A 20,265-nucleotide genomic window follows, 5' to 3' on the forward strand; every position below is an offset into this window, starting at 1 on the left:
AGGGAGCTCAAGCCCTCTTGCCCCCCCGACTCCCCGACACGATCGGGGCAAAAGGGAGCTCAAGCCCTCTTGCCCCCCCGACTCCCCGACACGATCGGGGCAAAAGGGAGCCCAAGCCCTCTTGCCCCGCCGATTCCCCAACTCCCCGACAATATAGGGCCAGGAGGGAGCCCAAGTCCTCCTGGCCACGGCGACCCCCTAACCCCACCCTGCACTACATTACGGGCAGGAGAGATCCCAGGCCCTCCTGCCCTCGACGCAAACCCCCCCTCCCCCCAACGACCGCCCCCCCAAGAACCTCCGACCGCCCCCCCAGCCGACCCGCGACCCCCCTGGCCGACCCCCACGACACCCCCACCCCCCTTCCCCGTACCTTTCTGTAGTTGGCCGGACAGACGGGAGCCAAACCCGCCTGTCCGGCAGGCAGCCATCGATGGAATGAGGCCGGATTGGCCCATCCGTCCCAAAGCGCCGCCTACTGGTGGGGCCTAAGGCGCCTGGGCCAATCAGAATAGGCCCGGGAGCCTTAGGTCCCTCCTGGGGGCAGGGCCTGAGGCACATGGTCGGGTTGGGCCCATGTGCCTCAGGCCCCGCCCCCAGGAGGGACCTAAGGCTCCCGGGCCTATTCTGATTGGCCCAGGCGCCTTAGGCCCCACCAGTAGGCGGAGCTTTGGGACGGATGGGCCAATCCGGCCTCATTCCGTCGTTGGCTGCCTGCCGGACAGGCGGGTTTGGCTCCCGTCTGTCCGGCCAACTACAGAAAGGTACGGGGAAGGGGGTTGGGGGGTCGTGGGGGTCGGCCAGGGGGGTCGCGGGTCGGGTGGGGGGGCGGTCGGAGGTTCTTGGGGGGGGCGGTCGTTGGGGGGGGGGGGGGTTTGGGTCGAGGGCAGGAGGGCCTGGGATCCCTCCTGCCCGTAATGTAGTGCAGGGTGGGGTTAGGGGGTCGCCGTGGCCAGGAGGACTTGGGCTCCCTCCTGGCCCGATATTGTCGGGGAGTTGGGGAATCGGCGGGGCAAGAGGGCTTGGGCTCCTTTTTGCCCCGATCGTGTCGGGGAGTCGGGGGGGCAAGAGGGAGCCAGGCGGAGAGAGGGCAGTTAAGCGCAGTGCCTGCGCGGAAGGATGCAGCTCGGGCGACTTCGTTGTGTGAAACGAAGTTCGTTGTACGAATCAAGACATAAAGTTCGTTGTGCGCAGCGTGCGCTGTGCGAGGCGTCCGTTGTGTGAGGCACCACTGTATTTGCGAAACGCTGGATGAATAGGGATATGAGTATACGCCTCTTTGAGATCGAGGGAACACATTCAATCCCCTTGATCTATCAAGGAATATAAAATCGGCAGAGTGAGCATTCGAAATTTCTCTTTGACTAAGTACTTGTTCAGAGCTCTGAGATCCAGAATAGGTCGCAAGTCCCCCGTCTTCTTGGGAACTAGGAAATAACGGGAGTAGAATCCCAAGTTCCGTTGAGCAAGAGGAATTTCCTCTACAGCTCGCAGACGAAGAAGAGCCCGAGCTTCTTGAAGAAGAAGGGGAAGATGCGACTGATTGGAAGGACACTCTCTTGGATGGCGATCTGGAGACACCTGAAGGAACCGAAGAGAGTATCCCTCTCGCAGGATGGTAAGCACCCAGAGATCTGATGTGATGAGCTTCCACTGGTGACAAAAAGTGGAAAGACGACCCCCTATGGGAAGGGGAGAGTTGGGAAACAGAGAAATTTGAATACTCAGGCTGAGATTGTCAAAAAGACTGAGCTGGTTTGGTGGCAGCAGGAGTCTGAGACTTTTGCTGACGCTGTTGTTGTGGAGGACGACGAGGTGGAGGCCTGGAAAAAGCAGGAGTCGTTTTCTGAGGATAACGACGTGGAGTTTGTTTGAATCCCCTAGTTAGTGTAGATTTTGGTTTTGGTCGAATGAGAGAAGCAAAAGAGCGTTCATTTTCTGAGAGACGCTTAGTAGCTGCTTCAATAGAGTCATCGAATAATTTGTTCCCCTGACAAGGTAGATTCACTAACCGATCCTGAAGATTGGGATCCATGTCTACAATGCGGAGCCATGCTAAACGACGCATGGCTACAGCAAAGGCAGAGACTCGAGAAGATAATTCAAATGCATCATAAGAGGCTTGCAACATGAAGAGTCGTAACTGAGCAAGAGTCTTGAGAATGAGTTTGAATTCTGAAAGACGAGTTGTGGAAATATCCGGGTAAAAAGATGGAAATATTTTGAGAAAATGGTTGAAGTAAGATGTAAAAATGTAGTTGTAATTAAGAACTCTATTCGCCATCATGGAGTTCTGGTATAGACGGCGACCAAACTTGTCCATGGTACGACCTTCTCTGCCTGGAGGAACTGAAGCGTAGATTTTGGAAGGATGAGCTTTCTTTAAAGATGATTCTACTACCAAAGATTGATGAGAAAGTTGTGATTTCTCAAACCCCTTACAGGGAACCGTGCAATAACGGGATTCCAATTTAGATGGAATGGCAGTGATGGAATATGGAGTCTCCATGTTACGTATAAAAGTTTGTTTGAGAACAGGAGTCATGGGTAATCTGAGGGACTCTTTAGGTGGATGAGGAAGCTCCATATCTGCTAAATATTCAGGAGTATACTTAGAATCTGAATGGAGATCCAGTTTGAGAGCTTGTCCCATATCAAATACAAACTTTGCAAATGAAATGGATTTGGAATCAGATGCTTCCTCAGGAGACATACTGCGAGATTTAGGAAGTGCTGAGTAGGAAGGAGAAGCCTCTCTAGAATATGGTGAGAGTGGTTCGGACTCCAGACGAAGGGTTACAGAAGAAGCTGTACTATGTGGTGGAGTGAGAGAATGTTTTCTCTTGAGGCTCCTGGATGGAGAAGTACCAGGGGTACGTGGTACCAAATGAGTCGAAGTCTGAGAAGTGTCTTGACGAGTTGGCTTCGACGGTGGAGTCTTCGACCGAGAAGGGCTTCGGGTCGATGCTTGGTGTCGAGAATCGTGCTTCGACTTCGAAGAACGAGGCAAAGAAGTCTCTGTATCCAAGGTAGAGGACTCCCGTCGAAGCTTGGAAGCAAGATGTCTCGAATGCTTCGACCGATGCTTCCGAGGAGGTGATTCCGGTGAAGAATCAGTGGAAGGTATCCGCTTCGGTGTCCGGGATCGGCCTCGAGGCACTGGAAGCTCTGGTTGGGTGACAGGCTGATCCACCCGAGGCAAGGTCGAGGACGGGACCAATTGAGCCACTAATGATGAAATCTGAGTGGTCAGAATAGATTTTAGCATGTCTTCCAGCATCGGCACCGAGACAGAGGATTCTGATCTCATAGGTGCAGCAGTACGCTCCAAAGAGGGCGACCTCGAAGGTGACTATTCCCTTATCTTGGAGGTACGCTTGGAAGACGGGCGTGAAGAGGACTCTGGGGGCTTCTTGGGCACAGCACCTGAAAGAGAACCAGGAGACTTACCCCCCACTGAAGACTTCACTGATGTTACCGTCTTCGAGGGCACCGAAGTCAAGGTCGAGGCCTTCGAGACCGAAGCTCCAGCCGGAGCCAAGGTCGAGGCCTTCGAGACCGTGGAGGTCGTCGTTGTCGGAGTCGAAGCCTTCGAAACCGGGGCAGCCGCCGAGGTCGAGGTTGTATCCGAGGGTTGCTCCATGTCTCCAAAAAGTTGGTGGAACTGGGCGCACCGACGTCGAAAGGCTCGTGGAGTAAGAGTGAAGCACCGATGACAATCTTCGGATGAATGTCGAACCCAAGCACTGTAGGCAGCGGCAGTGAGGATCAGTGACCGAAATCACACGATTACACTGGCGACAACGTTTAAACCCGGTGAGAGGCCGGGACATAGAAAAAATAAAGTCCGTGTCGAACGGAAGGAGCAATTGGGCCTAGGCCCAAGGCTCGCCGGCCGGACTAGTAGAAAAGAAAAAATATATATATTTTTTCTTTTTTTAAAGGAGAAAAACAATAAAATCACAGCGACCGAACTTTTTGAAAAGAAAGAAACAGCCGCGGTGAACTAAACTAAACTAAACCTTAGGTTTGTATACCGCACCATCTCCGCATGCGCAGAGCTCGGCACGGTTTACAGAGGTTGAGAGGAAAGGAACTACAAAGAAGGGATATAGGACAGGGACTGAGAAGATAGAGAGGGACAGGGTACTAGATAACGGGAGGTGATTAGATTTTTGAGAAGAGCCAAGTTTTCAAGTGTTTACGGAAGGATTGGAAGGAGCTAGAATTTCTGAGCGGGGATGAGAGGTTGTTCCAGAGTTCTGTGGTTCTAAAGGGGAGGGATGTTCCAAGTTTTCCTGCGCGAGATATACCTTTTATAGATGGGAAAGATAGTTTCAGTTTTTGGTAGGGTCTAGGAGAGCAGGTTCGAGGAATTCCAGAAGAGTGGGATAACAGGAGGAAGGACGCCATGTAGAATCTTGAAGGCTATGCAGGCACATTTATAGAGAACTCTGGAGTATACTGGGAGCCAGTGAAGCTTGGAGAGGAGTGCGGAAACGTGATCGAACTTGCTTTTTGCGAAAATAAGCTTGGCCGCGGCGTTCTGAATTAACTGAAGTCTATGGAGGTTTTTCTTAGTTAGGCTTATATAGATGGAGTTGCAGTAGTCCAGTCTAGAGAGGATGGTGGATTGAACGAGGATGGCGAAATGAGAATGATGAAAGCAAGATCTTACTTTCCTCAACATATGGAGACTAAAGAAGCATTTTTTTACCAGGGAGCTGAGGTGATCGTTGAAGGAGAGAGAGGAGTCTAAGATGATGCCTAGGACTTTGCTTGAAAACTCAAGCTGAAGAGTGGGGCCGGAAGGTAGAGGAATGGAGGTGGGTAAATGATCTGAAATTGGGCCGGGCCAAAGTAGTTTGGTTTTGGACTCATTCAGTTTCATTTGTACAGATTGGGCCCAGGATTGGAGGTTCGTAATACATGTGGAGATGTTCTCAGCGAGGTTAGAGAGGTTCGAGTCGGTTTCGAGGAGGATGAGGATGTCGTCAGCGTAGGAGTAGAGAGTTTCTAGGGGGGATAGATGAAGGAGTTTCAGAGAGGACATGTAGATGTTGAAAAGGATAGGGGAGAGGGGTGAGCCTTGCGGGACTCCACCTTTCGGCTTCCAGGCGGGGGATGAGGTACCGTTTGTGTTAACGGTGTAGGAGCGGAAGCGTAGGAATTTCGAGAACCAATCAAGGACTGTGGAGCTTATGCCTATTTCGGAGAGTTGGAAGATTAGGATGTCGTGGTGAACGACATCGAAGGCTGCGGAGATGTCGAATTGAAGAAGAACAGCAAATTTGTTGCGAGAATGGAGTTGTTGCACCTTAGAGATTAGTGAGGCCAAGAGGGATTCGGTGCTGAAGTTGGATCTGAAGCCGAATTTGTGGGGTAGGAGGATAGAGAATCGTTCTAGGTAGGATGAGAGTTGGGTGGATATGATGGATTCTAATAACTTGGTTAGGAGAGGGATATTTGCTATAGGACGGTAGTTAGATGGAATGGAAGGATCAAGGTCGGCCTTTTTCAGTAGAGGGGACAATGAAATGTGTCCCATGTCGGGGGAGAAAAGGCCCGATGTTAGGGCAGAGTTTATAAGGTCGGTGAGGGAATAGAGAGTTGCGCGGGGACAGAAATCCCACCCGTCCCCGCCAAAGTCCCACCCGTCCCCACCCGTCCCCGTGAGGACTCCCACCCATCCCCACCCGTCCCCGCGAGGAATCCCTCCATCCCCGCCCGTCCCCGCGAGGAATCCCCTACGTCCCTGCCCGTCCCTATAAACTACAGAAATAGTTATTTCATTTAATTATGCTACTGAATTAAAGGCTCTGGTAGAAACCCATTTAAAAATAAGCAAAAAGACTTTATTAATTTGGAAATATTAATTGGGAAGAATACATACTTTGTAAATGGGTTTCTACCAGAGCCTCTAATGTTTATAAATTTTTATCAACACAACTAATATACTACTTTATCCTTAAGCAAAAAAAAAAAAAAAAAGAATTTTTTTCCTACCTTTGTTGCCTGGTTTCTGCTTTCTTCATATTCTCATTCAATTCCTTCCATCCACTGCCTCTCTTCTCTCTGTGTCTTCCATTTGCTCTGTTACTGTGCCTCTCCCTTTCTCCCCCCTCCCAAATTGGTCTGGCACCCATCTTTTTCCTTCCACTCCCCCCATAGTCTGGCACCTCTGTCTTCTTCCCTGCCAGGGTCTTCTCCCCATTTCCTTCCAGTGTCCTTCTCCCCCACCATCTTCCCTATGTCCTGTCAGGCAGCATCCTTCTCCCTCCTCTGCCTTCCCCATGTCCTTTCAGCGTCCTTCTCCCCCATGTCCTTTCAGCGTCCTTCTCCCCCCTCTGTCTTCCCCATGTCCTTTCAGCGTCCTTCTCCCCCCTCTGTCTTCCCCATATCCTTTCATCGGCCTTCTCCCCCCCCCTGTTTTCCCCATTTCCTTTCAGTGGCCTTCTCCACCCCTGTTTTCCCCATGTCCTTTCAGTGGCATTCTCCACCCCTTTGTCTTCCCCAGTGCTTTCAGGGTCCTTCACCCCCCTCTGTCTTCAACATGTGCTTTCAGCATCCTTCCCCCCCTCCTCCCGTTTACCCCATGTCCTTTCAGCGTCCTTCTCCACTCCTTTGTCTTCCCCAGTGCTTTCAGCGGCCTTCTCCCCCCTTAAGCGTCTTTTCTTCTCCACTCCACCTTTCCTCCCTCCCTGCCCCTTACCTTTGTGGCGTTTCCGCACCCGACCGACAACAGAACAGGCCCGGTCGGACAAATCTCCCTGTCTTGTAGCCGCGAATCTAAATTACCTTCTTACAGCAGCTGGAGTATTGAAGCTGCTGTAAGAGGTAATTTAGATTCGCGGCTACAGGGCAGGGAGGTTTGTCGGCCGGGCCTGTTGTCGGTCGATCGGGGGACCTGACTGGCTGTGCACATTCTTCGGGGCGGACCGCCCCCTCCCCCCTCTTTCGTTCGCCATTGCCTTCTTCCTACCTGCCCTGCCGCTCACAGCCGACCGGAAGTCTTCCTGATGTCAGCGCTGACATCGGGAAGACTTCAGTTCGGCTGTGTGCTGCGACAGTGCAGGTAAGGAGGAGGAGACTACCCTCACGGCTCAAATGCAGTGTACTGCGATCCAACCCCGCAGGAACCCCGCGACCCTCGGAGGCGTCCCCACGGGATCCCCGCAACCCTAGGGGGCGTCCCCACGGGATCCCCGTGACCCAAAGGGGGAACCCGCGGGTCCCGCGGGATTCCCGTCATCCCCGTTCCCGTGCAGCTCTCTATGAGGGAAGCAATGGCCTGTGTAGGGATATTCTCGAATAGATAGGAGGGGAAAGGATCCAAAATGCACTTGCAAGTTTTTAGTTTGAGGCAGAGTTTGGAGACTTGCGGTTCAGAGACAAGCTCAAAGGCGGTCCAGGATCTGTCGGCAGGAATGGGGGTGCATACAGGTAAGGTAGGGTTGAGATCAAGAGGTCAGGGAATTGTAGGAGACTGTGGGAGGGAAGGAGTATCTTAGAGTGGTAACCTTTTCATTAAAGAAATTTGCAAGGGCATCGGCTGATAGAGATGGTGGAAGCAAAGGTGGGTCTTTTTTTGTAGTTAGGGAGCGCCAGATGTTGAACAGCGCACTGATCTGGTTGTTGGATCTAGAGATCTTGTCTCCAAAAAAGTTTTTCCTGGCTTTTTTAAATGTTGAATTGTAAAATTTAATATTAGCCCTCCAGGTCTGTCTATCAGAGGGGGATTTAGATTTTTTCCATTTGCGCTCCAAAGCGCGACATTTCTGTTTCAATTCTCTGTGAAGAGGTAGGTACCAGGGGGCCTTTCGGGGGTAGGAGATGGTTTTGGTGGTTAATGGAGCAAGGGAGTGGTAGGTGGACTCGGAGAAGGCGATCCAGTTGTGCCAATGTGATTCGGGGTCTGTAGGTCTAGGGTTGGAGGAGAGTTTGTTGAGGAGTTTGGACCAGAATAGGTTGCTCGAGGTTTTTTTGCGGAAGGTTATGGAATGAGAGGAGTGGGGTGGGGAGTCAAGATGTGACATGAAGACGGGGAGACAGGTAGTCCCTAAGAAGTGATCTGACCAAGGGACTTATTCCCAGCGAGTGTAGTCAGTTGAGGTTTTGAAGGCGGTAAGATCAATGAAGGTGGTGAAGTCTAGAGTATGCCCTTTTTCGTGGGTTGGGGATGGGATGGGTGAGGGAAAACCTAGAGAGGTAAGGAAGTTGTTGAATTCGGATGTATCATTGTTATTTGTGTTGTCGAGGTGGAGATTGATATCACCAACAATCAGAAGTCTTTGGAATTTAAGGAAGGCATTTGTTATGGTCTCATAGACGAGATTGGATGATTTGGTCCAAGGGGTGGGTGGTCGGTATAGTATTAGGATGCCCAATGGGTGGGTGCGGAGTTCGTCATTGACCGAGGCAAGCAAATATTCTAGAGAAGCATGGGTGCCCGTCTCAAGGAGCTGGACGTCGAAGAAAGATTTGTAGAGGAGTGCCAAACCACCTCCTTTTCGGTTGGGTCTGGGGGAGAAGAGGCCTTGGTAACCATGGGGGAGGAGTTCATTTTGTGTGAATAGGTCGTCTTTGGCGATCCATGATTCTGTGATGCACAGGAATCCAGGGTCGAGCTCGTCTAGAAGGTCTTTCAAGATTTGGGTCTTATTGCATGCGGATCTGGCATTGCAATAAAGTGTCGGGACTGGGGTGAGAGAGTCCGGGACAGTGTTGGGAAGATTGGCAGGGGGAAGGGGCTTTAGAGAATCTTGGTTGACTTTTCGGGGGATTTTCTTGGGAGGGGAATTTCTGGTGCGTATCAGTGTGGGGATTCTGAGTCCGGGGCAGATGGTATTGGTGTTGGCGGGGTCGAGTAGGTTGGGGGAGGGAGGTTTCAGACAGAGGGAAGGATAGAGAGGTGAGCAGAGTAGGAAGAGAAGGATCCAGAAGGATGGATTCATGGCGGGGTGGTTGGTGTGTGAGAGTCTGCAGCAAGGGGGAGTAGAGTTGGTTGAGGAAGGAGCAGGGGAACTTAAATTAAGCTGGCTAAGTACGAGGCCGAGAGAAGGGAGGAGAGGGTTTTTTTTTTTTTTAGAACTAAAGGGGGCTATATCAGTGAGGACAATTAGCTGCTAAGCGCTTTCCATGTGGTGCCTAGAGTGGAGAGACTTGGGGCCGTAAATGGGTAACAGGGGGATTGCACAGTTAAGGTATGTGTGTAGCCCAGGATGTGCTATGGGAAACGGGGCAACCGAAAAAGTGAGACTGGTAAAAAAACCTTTGGCAGAGAGTACAGTTTGGTGCAGAACTGAGCAAAAAAAACAGAAAAAGTTTAGCATCAAAACATGAGCAAATACAATAGTAAAATATGGTGCAGAAACAGGGGTATATTAAAACTTTGACAACGGGCAGAGTCCGGGTTGGGTAAGGGGAGCTGAGAGTCTGGAGGCCCTCAGTGGACCTTGATAGGCCAAGGAGGGGGGAGGGCGGTGAGGTGAGGTGAGGCAGAGAGGAGCCCAAGTTGCAGGGGCTTCGGCAGCTCTTGGGTGGGCTGTGGGGGCAGAGTTTCTAGTTTGGTCGAGTTCATGCCCCCCTCCCTGCCTTAGTCCCAAAATTAAGTTATATGCTGGGGATTCCTGCCCGCACCCTCCCCCCAATAAGCCACTCCAGTTACTTGTTGGAGCCACACTCACTCCCTCCTCCCTCAGCGAACTCCGTGCAGGGACGGCATGAGTAGCGATTCACACACTGGACATGACTGGCCTACAAGCCTTCCCTCTGACATCAACTCCGGGAGGGAGGGATCCCTGGCAACGGCTTCAGAAGGGGAACAGGCAGGGATCTCCGGCAGCAGCAGCTTCTACTGATGGGCAGGGAATATCCTCCACAGACGCCAGGCCGCATTCCCACCGCTTGTTAAGAAACATTGTTTTAGACCACTTGGTATAGTATTCGAAAACTAAACAAACCAGATTAAAAAAGATCAATCCTGCAACCAGTGATAAATTAAAAAAAAAAAAAAAGTGTCTTTCAAATATGCAGAACACAAGATCTTCACCCAGTATAAAACAACAATGTAAAAATAGAAATAAAAATTAAATTGAACCCCCAAGAAGTTAAGACTTGTAATACCAAAAAGAAAGCAATGTGTGTTCCCCGATACACTGATATATTCCAACTACTACATTACAAATTAACAAACGCAACTAAAATAAAAAAATGATAACATCTTATTGGACTAAATGTATTTTTCAATTAGCTTTCAAAGGCCAAAACCTCCTTCCTCAGGTCAGGAGAGTATATGCTACCACACTACTTTATCTTAATACTATAAATAACATTCTTTTTTCTACCTCTGTTGTCTGGCTACAGTATTTAATTTTTTCTAATTATGTTGGTACCAGTCTCTGGTTTCCATCATCTCTGCTTTCGCTTACGTCTCCCTCTTCTCCCCGCCCTCAACATTTACCCTCTCCCACTAGTTCTGTCCAGAAATCTGCGCTCCCCACTTCTATACATCTGCCCTCTCCCCTTATATCCTTACCTTCCTCTTATCCATCTACCATCCAGTTCAGCAAACTCTCGCTCTCCCCCACTTCCATACAGCATCTCCCCTCTCACTTCCTCCTCCCATCATCTCCCACCATTTGTCCCTTACCCATCCTCCCTTTTCCATCATCTGCCCCATCTCCCCACTTCTATAAAGCATCTGTCTATTCTCACTTTCCATCCTCTCCTTTTCATCACATCTGTCCTTTGTCTCTTCTTTACACTGGATGTTGCTCCCTGTGCCTTTCTCTTATCCCTCCCATGGCCACCCCAACCGCCGCTGCAGCTTCTCTAAACCACCAGCAGCAGCAGTGGCAAACAGCCCATCTCATTCTCCTGGGTCTGCACTCCTGCTAGTCACACCCCTCAGACATCCCTTTTCCCTTTCTGGGGCAGAGCCAGCCACTAATCAGACAGGCTTCAAGTGTGACCTCATGAGAGAGTGAGGCAAGCTGTTATACCACTGCTAATGCTCATTTACAGAAGTAGCAGCCAGTATGGTGGTGGGAAAATGCTGCTCCTGGTGTGCAGCAGTCCTAAATTGCTGTGCAGGGTTTCCATAAGAGACACATGGCCACGCAGATTAGAGAGAACATTGATCTGAGACATGAAGGAAACCATTATTAACCAAACTGCCATGGTTGCCTGGAAGGAAAAATTATGTTCTTACCTGTTAATTTTCTTTCCTTTAGACGCAGCAGATGAATCCAGAGACCAATGGGATAGCACACATCTACCAGCAGGCGGAGATAGAGAAACTAATTAACAGGTGGTCCTTTTGGCTGGCACTCCTCCTGTATCTTCAGTATAGCTCCTTGCCCAAGCATCCGTAACCATCAATAGGCATAGCATGTAAAAAACTTATTTCCCATAATAAATCTCAAAAGGCAATAATACAGAATACAACCATCAATAATAACAAACTTCGAAAGTTGCAAGGAAAAAAATCAACAGACAATATCCAGAAAGGGTGGGGCTCTGGATTCATCTGCTGCGTCTAAAGGAAAGAAAATTAACAGGTAAGAACATAATTTTTCCTTCCTTAGCAAAAGCAGCAGATTAATCCAGACACCAATGAGATGTAGCAAAGCAAACGCCGCCTCAGCAACAATCAAAGCACTAAATGCATCCACCCCCACATCCAACTAGTAATGCTGAGATAAAGCACTCTCGGAAGACCAAGTAGCCGCGAGATAAAACTCCAAGGAAAAACCTCTGGACCGAGTCCAAGAAGTAGCCATCGCTCTGGCGAAATGGTCATGAAGTTCTTTCGCCAACCGCTTCCCTGCCATCAAGCAAGCGTAGTTTTTTTTTTTCTTCAAGTTTTTATTAGGATTTTATATACCGCCTATCAAGGTTATCTAAGCGGTTTTTACAATCAGGTACTCAAGCATTTTCCCTATCTATACCGGTGGGCTCACAATCTATCTAACGTACCTGGGACTATGGAGGATTAAGTGACTTGTCCAGGATCATAAGGAGCAGCGCGGGGTTTGAACCCACAACCCCAGGGTGCTGAGGCTGTAGTTTCAACCACTGCGTCACACACTCCTGGACCCATCAAGCGATAGAGGCTTTGGACGCTGCCATACATTTGAGGTGTCCCTTGAAGAATACAAAAAGGTGATCTAAACCAGTGGTTCCCAACCCTGTCCTGGAGGAACACCAGGCCAATTGGGTTTTCAGGCTAGCCCTAATGAATATGCATGAAGCAAATTTGTATGCCTATCACTTCCATCATATGCAAATCTCTCTCATGCATATTCATTAGGGCTAGCCTGAAAACCCGATTGGCCTGGTGTTCCTCCAGGACAGGGTTGGGAATCACTTATCTAAACAACTAAAAGTCGTTAGAAACATAGCTCGCAGAGAACGCTACGCACTTTCAAAAAAATGCAGTGAATAAAAGCACGTCTCCCCATTTCTCCTCCCAGGAAAAAGGAAGGAAAAGTGAGAATGTCATAAAAGAAAGGATGACACCTCCTTAGAAAGAAATTGTGGTACCGTCCGAACTGACACCCCAGATTTTGTAAATCAGAAATAGTAATCCCTGCCAAACAAGGCCTGCAACTCAGAAAACTGCTGAGCTGAAGCCATGGCCACAAGAAACCCCGTGTTCACCAACACAGCCCTTTAGAGTCTCAAAAGACAAGGATGAAATGAAGCATTCGGTAAACTCTGAAGAAGTACTTTAAGAGTGTACTCCGGACATGGCTTTCTAAGAGGTGTATGAATATACCGTACTCCGTTTAGGAACTGAACTACATGAAGCTGAGAAGTAAGCGAAGAGCAATATACCTAGCCCTTGTAACAAGCTAAGAATGGCACTTGAAGCTGAAGGGAATTGAACGCTAAGCCCTTGGCAATACACTTGTGCCAAAAAAGAACTCTGGAAGGGTGCAAATGTTGAGAAGTACCCAAGAAAGGAAAAACCTCCAAAAGGAAGCAGAAGCCACAGGTGAAGACGTCTGTATCGCCTGGATAAGAGAAGAAACAACCTGCTTCGCATAACCCTTACACGTCAGCCATGACTTTTCAAAAGCTAGGTTGTAATACCATAGTAGTACCAATATCCATGTTGATCGGACCCTAGGTGAGCAAATCTGGAGATACCAGGAAACTCAATAGTCCGGCTGTCGAAAGACTTATCAGATCCACGTAGCAAGGATGGCGCAGCCAATCCAGAGATTCTACAAATACTGTGCCCTGAAAGCGAGCTTGAGACGGCAAATCCAAGCCATCATCAGCCAGGGGAAAACACTGAAAAAAGAGAAACCAAAGGCGAGAAAGAAGCCACGCTGCTACCCCCTCTGACTCCCACTCCCTGTGCCCACCAAAGAAGCTAGGAAGCTTAGAATTTCGAGACGAGACCATGAGGTCTAGTTCAAGGAGATCTCATTTCCATAAAAAGAGCTGGAACGCCTGAGCCAAAATTCTCAATATCCAGGATGTAGATTTCACTATTACTAACTTTCACACTTTCTAGAGTGTACACAGCACTGTACACTGTAACATACAATAAATGGGCCTTACTCAGATTTCACAGAGAGAAAGTCCATCCAAACTCTTTTTCTGACACATAAAATGATCTGCCAAAAGAAAAGGAAGATGAGGGTCCACCCATTGAAGTAGAACCACAACTTTACCTGCCAACTGAGTACATCACCTACTACTCAGACTGTAGAGAAATACCCCCATCATAATACTGACTGAAAAGACCTTCAGCGCCATTCCGGAAGAATGGTCTGAAGCTCCTGACCATGCTCCAGAGAAGAAGAATGAACAAGTACTGAGTCGCCTCTTAAGACCAGACTCCTGAAGCTGAGAATGGAAGGCACCAAAGCCCCCCAACCCGACATGTTTTATGACCATGAGCTAGTCCAGCAAAGACCGAGGCACCACCAAATCATACAGAGCGATGCTTGAGGAGCCTATCAAATATTTGGAGCCCTGAGATACCATTACCGGGAACCACCGGAACAAAAGCGACTGCTGTAGCGTTATAATGGGAAATCAAGCCGAAGTTCCCAGTTGAGTCAACAACATGGATCCTAGAACCTGTACAGAGAATCCCATACTCTTGGTCATGGTGACCGAAGAAGAAAGCAAACCTGAGACTGTGACACATCACCCTAGTCTCTGGGAAGAAACACATTTCTCTCCTATATGAATAAAAACATCTCCCCGATATACCTATAAATAGTACAGGAGAAAAGAGCGCTGTGCAAATTCGAAGATTCACATCCAAAGAACTGAGGAAAAGAAACCACCCTTTTCATGTCAGTCAAATGGCCCAACTGGAAGACGTCCGAATCAAGCAGTCAGTCAAGAAGAAGGAAAAATTATGTTCTTACCTGTTAATTTTCTTTCCCTTAGACGCAGCAGATGAATCAAGTTCAAGTTTCAAGTTTATTTAACTCTTGATAAATCGCCTATTTAAATATTCTAAGCGATGTACATAATATAATAAAACATAGAAACATTAATATACATTTAAAAACAGCAAATTTCAATAATGACTAACAGGAAAGCGAGGGAAAGGGGGCAAAGTTACAATAAGGGCATAGGAAAAAAGGGAAAAAACGAAAGGTTGGGTAAATAGTTACAAGGCACTCTTTAATCCAGAGACCAATGGGATAGCTCACATCTACCAGCAGGTGGAGATAGAGAAACTGATTAACAGGTGGTCCTATTGGCTGGCACTCCTCCTGTCTCATCAGTATAGCTCCTTGCCCAAGCACACGTAACCAGCAATAGGCATAGCATGTAAAAAACTTCTTTCCCATAACACATCTCAAAATGCAATAATACAGAAAACAACCTGCCATAATAACAAACTGCGAAAGTTGCAAAAGAAAAAACCGAGAGACAATATCCAGAAAGGGTGGGGCTCTGGATTCATCTGCTGCGTCTAAGGGAAAGAAAATTAACAGGTAAGAACATAATTTTTCCTTCCCTAGCAACAGCAGCAGATGAATCCAGAGACCAATGGGATGTAGCAAAGCAATCCTCAATCTGGGTGGGAAGCAAACGCCGCCTCCGCAACAACCAAAGCACAAAACGCCCCTACCGCATTCGCCCCCACATCCAAGCAGAAATGCGGAGAGAAAGCAATCTCGGAAGACCAATTAGCCGCCAGACAAATCTCCTCCAAGGAAAAAACCTCTGGGCCGAGCCCAAGAAGTAGCCATCGCTCCGGCGGAATGGTCATGAAATTCTTTCGCCAACCGCTTCCCTGCCAGCAAGCAAGCATAAAGAATGTCCTCCTGGACCCATTGTGCGATGGAGGCTTCGGACGCCGCCAAACGTTTGAGGCGTCCCTTGAAGAATACAAAAAGGAGATATAAACAACTAAAAGTCGTTAGAAACCGAGCTCACATAGAACGCTACGTACATATCAAAAAATGCAGTGAATAAAAGCACTGCTCCCAATTTCTCCTCCCAGGAAGAAGGAAGGAAAAGCGAGCATGACATAAAAGAAAGGATGACACCCCCCTAGAAAGAAATAATGGTACCATCCAAACTGATACCCCATATTTCGGAAATCAGAAATAGGAATCCCCGTTGAACAAGGCCTGCAACATAGAAAACTGCAGAGCTGAAGCCTGGCCACAAGAAACCCCATGTTCAACGGTACAGCCCTTTAGAGTCCCAAAAGACAAGGATGAAATGAAGCCTTCGGTAAACTGAGAAGAAGTACGTGAAGATTGTACTCCAAACCGGGCTTTCTAAGAGGCGCATGAATATACCGCACTCTGTTTAGGACCTGAACTACATGAAGCTGAGAAGTAAGCGAAGAGTAATATACCTAGCCCTTGTAACAAGCCAAGAATAGCACTAGAAGCTGAAGGGAATTGAATGCTAACCCCTCGGCAATACACCTGTGCCAAAAAGGAACTCTGGAGTGGTTCAAACGTTAAGAAGCATCTTTCTTACTATGAATTCCTCCACTCTGATCCAGACAAACAATTCAACTTCACTGAGGCCACTATAGTAGTTATTCCTAAAACCTGACAGAGACCCTACCTTGGTTAAAAACTTTCGCCCCATTTCTCTTCTTAATTTAGATTACAAGATCATGGCAAAACTTCTTGCACTGAGACTCAACAAAGTGATCCCCTCTCTTATTCACAAAGATCAAACGGGGTTTATTAAACAAAGGTTTATAGGAGACAATATACGCCTTTTTCATCATATTAATGCCCATGCTAAAACACTCTCAGATCCCGTAATCGGCTTGGCCATAGATGCCGAAAAGGCATTTGACCGAGTTGAATGGCCTTTTCTATTCCAAATTTTAAAGTGGTACAACTTTGGCCCGTTCTATACAAACTGGATTAAAACTTTATATCATCAACCCACAGCTCGCATTTTAATTAATAACTCTCTCTCCAATAAATTCTCCCTACATAGAGGTACTCGCCAGGGCTGCCCTCTGTCGCCGCTGCTATTTAACTTAGCGTTGGAACCTCTCCTCTCTGCTATCCGACAATGCCCAACAATAACAGGAATTGAAACTACTTATTGTCATATCAAATTAGCAGCATACGCTGATGATGTCCTTCTCTTTATCCGAGATCCTGTTGCTTCCCTTCCCTCACTCGTTAATATTGTCTCTCATTACTCCAAGCTTTCTGGATACTTAGTTAACTGGGAAAAATCAGAAATTTTCCCTCTTAATGATCTCATTTACCCCTCAGACCTCGCCCAATTTCCCTTCACGTGGTCACACGGAGCTGTAAAATACTTGGGAGTGTTAATACATAAAGATCCGACTCAAACTCAAGATCTAAACATATCTAAAATTAAAAGCTTAGTTCTTAACACCCTGTCTCGCTGGTCTCCACTCTTTCTTTCATGGTGGGGCAGAATAGCTTCCATCAAAATGACCCTTACTCCTCAGATAAACTATACCCTCTCAATGCTTCCCTCCTTATGCAAGAAGAAATTTTTTCACTGGTTGAATAAGAAAATATCTGACTTTGTGTGGAATAACAAAAAACCTCGTATTGCTCTCGACAAACTGAAAGCCTCTAAAATTAATGGGGGTCTGAATGTACCTGATTTTCATTTTTATTATATCGCATCATTGGCCAAATATGGAGCCTACTGGATTACTAACACTAGTACCCAAGATTCACCAACCTGGTTTGACCTGGAACGATTTTTATGTGCACCACTACATGTTTCATGCTTGTTGACGGTGCCAGTACCCAAACTCTTGAGAAAATACTCCTTATTGAGTGCAACGCAGCATGCCCTTCATATACTAGACACAATCGCAGAGATTTCAATTAAAGACAGTCCACTCTTGTCCATTTGGAATAACCCCAAAATCCAAATCAATAGTAAATCTCTTTCATGGAAGAGGTGGCAGCGGGCTGGTTTGTGGTCTCTCCATCAGATAACCACTCTCACTTCGTTTGTTCCCTTTGACACAATTTGCTCTACTTACTCGTTGTCTCCTTCTGCTTACTCACAGTGGCTTTCTCTTACTGAGATGTTACCTTCTATGTCTATACGCTTTGATTATATGACATCCACTCACACTTTGTATCACTGGTCCACATTGGCTATATCAAAAGGTAAAGCGATATCTCTCTTCTATAGTATTCTAAGAGATCACTCTTTTACATTTTCCTCTCATTCCATGAAACATTGGGAATCTATGCTGACAACCTCACTTTCTGATGTTGACTGGGAACTCTTTTGGTCCTCGACAAACCGACCTCTTTTATCATCCAGAGTCTCACAATCAATGTTCTTCATTATGTGGAATGCGGTATGGACACCTTTTCGGATGTGGAAAGCTAACCTAAAACAAGACTCTATATGTTGGAACTGTATGAAAGAAGCTGGGACTCTTGATCACATGCTTTTCCATTGTGCTCAAGTTCGTTCCTTTTGGACGTGCATTTGGGACACCATAAAGTCTATTACCAATTGTTCAGAAGAAATTTCCTTTGACACTATAATTCTCCGATCTCAACACCCTTGTTTTACACAATCTAACTGTCCTCCTAAACTCATTGATGCAATGTTTGTGACTGCCCTTATGCACATCTTGAAAAATTGGAAGTCCTCTTCATTACTAAACTACACCTTCTGGTGGAATTCTTTGAGCATGTATCATAAATTTGAATCATATGCTTATGAAAAGAAAAATATAATTCGACTTTCCAAAAATTTGATACAATGTAAGTCACCCTGGAAATTCCTAGACTCATATGTTCAATCTATTTCATAGACACTCCTTTCTTCTTATTCTTCCTCTTCTTTTTCTTTACCTTTTTTTTTTTTTTCTTCAATTTCTCTTTCCTCTTATCTTTTCTTTTACTAATTTTTCATGAACAGTCCTAGTACTTTAGATCTTTTAAAACGATTCAATTCTACATTGCACAAAGTAACCGAATATTAGTTATACTAAATGTTTTGTTTTATATTTTGATACCATGTACTTGAACTGTTTCTTATATTTTTTCAAAAAAATCAATAAAAAATATTGAATTAATAAAAAAAAAAAGAAGCACCCAGGAAAGGAAAAACCTCCAAAAGGAAGCAGAAGCCACAGGAGAAGACGTCCGTAGCACCTGGATAAGAGAAGAAACAACCTGCTTCGCATAACCCTTACACGTAAGCCAAGATTTTTCAAAAAAACTAGGTCGTAATACTAAAGTAGTACAAATATCCATGTTGAACGGACCCTAGGCGAGCAAAGCCGGAGATACCAGGAAACTTCTTAGTCCGGCTGTCGAAAGACTCATCAAATCCGCAAAGGATGGCACCGCCAATCCAGAGATTCTACAAATACTGTGCCCGGAAAGCGAGCTCGAGGTGGCAAATCCAAGCCATCATCAGCCTGCGGAAAACACTGAAAAAGAGAAGGCAGAAGCGAGAAAGGAGCCATGCAGCTACCCCCTCTAACTCCCACTCCCTGGGCCCGCCGAAGAAGCTAGGAAGCTTAGAATTGAGAGACGAGGCCATGAGGTCTAGGTCAAGCAGATCTCACGTCCATAAAAAGAGCTAGAACGCTTGAGCCACAAATCTCAATATCCAGGATGCAGAAGATTACACTATTACTAACATGCACACTTTCCAGAGCGTACACAGCACTGTACACTGTCACATACAAGAAATAGGCCATGCTCAGATTCCGCGGAGAGAAAGTCTATCCAAACTCTTATCCTGATCCATAAAAGGATCTGTCAACAGAAGACGAAGATGAGAGTCCACCCATTGAAGCAGAACAACTTCACCTGCCAATGAGTACAACACCTGCTGCCCAAGCAGTGGAGAAATACCCCCATCCTAATACTGACCAAAAGGACCCTTAGCGGCAATCCGGAAGAATGATCTGAAGCTCCAGAAAGGTAGCCTGACCCTGCTCAAGAGCAGAAGCCGCGGCATACCCTGACCAAAGTCAGCTGGAAATAAACTACCGGAATGCTGCAGCTCTCCTGCCATCACTGGAGAGCCAATTGTGCGCCTGATTCTCACCGACATGTGGCCACTGCATCAACACTCCTAGAAACATAGTCGGATTCAAGCCCCGCAAAATTTACCCTGCCATGGCCTGCATAGAAAGGAAATCAGACTCGGGGAATAACTAGAACGGTGTGGTCCTTCCCACAGCGCCAGAAAAAACATGTCCCATCTCATGCGCACTGCTATAAACCGGCACTTGCACAATTAGCTGCACATGGCCGCAACAAACACTGACGAAAGAGAGCCTCAGAACAGGACTACTACTGCTGCACTGAAACCCAACGAGGAGAACAAGTGCAAGCATGAAATCGCACCACTACTGCCGCGCTGTAACCAACAAGGAAACCAAACGCGTGCATGCAAAGGGCGGGAAAGTCCCGGCTCCCTCAACGGATTTCTAGTCATAAAACTTAACCTCAATAAAATATCCATTCCTTAAATGTACATTGACCGAACCCACAGTACTAAAACTCCCAAACAGAACTTTAAGTTCAAACAACAGTAAAAAACACATACATACTCACAAGCCTGTTGTTAGGGCCAGTTGAAGCCAATAAGAGCTGGTTGTGCAGCACTAACAGGGCAGAATATAGCAACCATTGTCTCTTTTTTTTTTTTTTTTAAAACAGAGAAGGGAAATTAGAAAAAAATGGAGACCCAGTCAGACCCTCTAGCAATGGAGGGATGGTGAGGCAGGGACCTGGAGGGGCCCAGGTGTAACCCCTAAAGCCGGCACCG

At 47.1% G+C, this 20,265-nt stretch overlaps 1 protein-coding gene across 2 annotated transcripts in view; it reads right to left on the reverse strand.

Annotated features, from left to right (window-relative positions):
- NAA50 (N-alpha-acetyltransferase 50, NatE catalytic subunit) overlaps positions 1 to 20,265 on the reverse strand; it is a 92,879-nt gene that overhangs the window by 62,900 nt on the left and 9,714 nt on the right. The gene's annotated exons all lie outside the window — the stretch shown is intronic.

This window comes from Geotrypetes seraphini, chromosome 4 (genome assembly GCF_902459505.1).
Source record: "Geotrypetes seraphini chromosome 4, aGeoSer1.1, whole genome shotgun sequence".
Lineage (NCBI taxonomy): Eukaryota > Metazoa > Chordata > Amphibia > Gymnophiona > Dermophiidae > Geotrypetes > Geotrypetes seraphini.